The sequence below is a fragment of the Tupaia chinensis genome, unplaced genomic scaffold, assembly GCF_000334495.1.
Source record: "Tupaia chinensis unplaced genomic scaffold, TupChi_1.0 Scaffold000048_1, whole genome shotgun sequence".
Lineage (NCBI taxonomy): Eukaryota > Metazoa > Chordata > Mammalia > Scandentia > Tupaiidae > Tupaia > Tupaia belangeri.
In genome coordinates, this window is record NW_006159506.1 from 7,198,950 (window position 1) to 7,199,573 (window position 624).

Here is a 624-nt window from a genome sequence, read left to right on the forward strand (position 1 = left end):
TTCCTGCTTTCTGTCTCTCTGTCTCTGTCTGTCTGGCGAGTACACGCGCCCTATAGCAAAAACCTCTCAAACAAAACAAAACAAAACAAAAAAACTATATGGTGTTAATGAATGACCAGAAAAACAGATTAGTAGGACAGAATAGAGAGCCTGGACATACAATCATCTGATATGTGACAAAGGAGAAAAGCAATACAATGGAGAAAAGGTAGAATTTTCAATAAACGATGCTTGTACATTGTACGTATAAATGCAAAATCACTTTATCATTCTTGAGACACACTTAATACTTTTAACAAAATTAGGTTCACAATGAATCATATACAAAACTATAAAGCCCTCCAGAAAATAGCCGAAGAAAAAAGTCTAGATGACTTTGAGTATATTGATGATGTTTTAGATGCAACACCCAAGGCATAATCCATGAAAGAAATCATCAATAGCCTGAAACTCATTAAAATTAAAAAGCTTTTGCTTTGCGAAAGACAATGTCAAGAGAATGAAAAATCAAGACACAGATTGGGAGAAAATATTTGCAAAAAACAAATATGATAGAGAACTGTTATTCGAAATACACAAGGAACTCTTCAAACTTAACAGTAAGAAAATAAAAAGATCATGTCT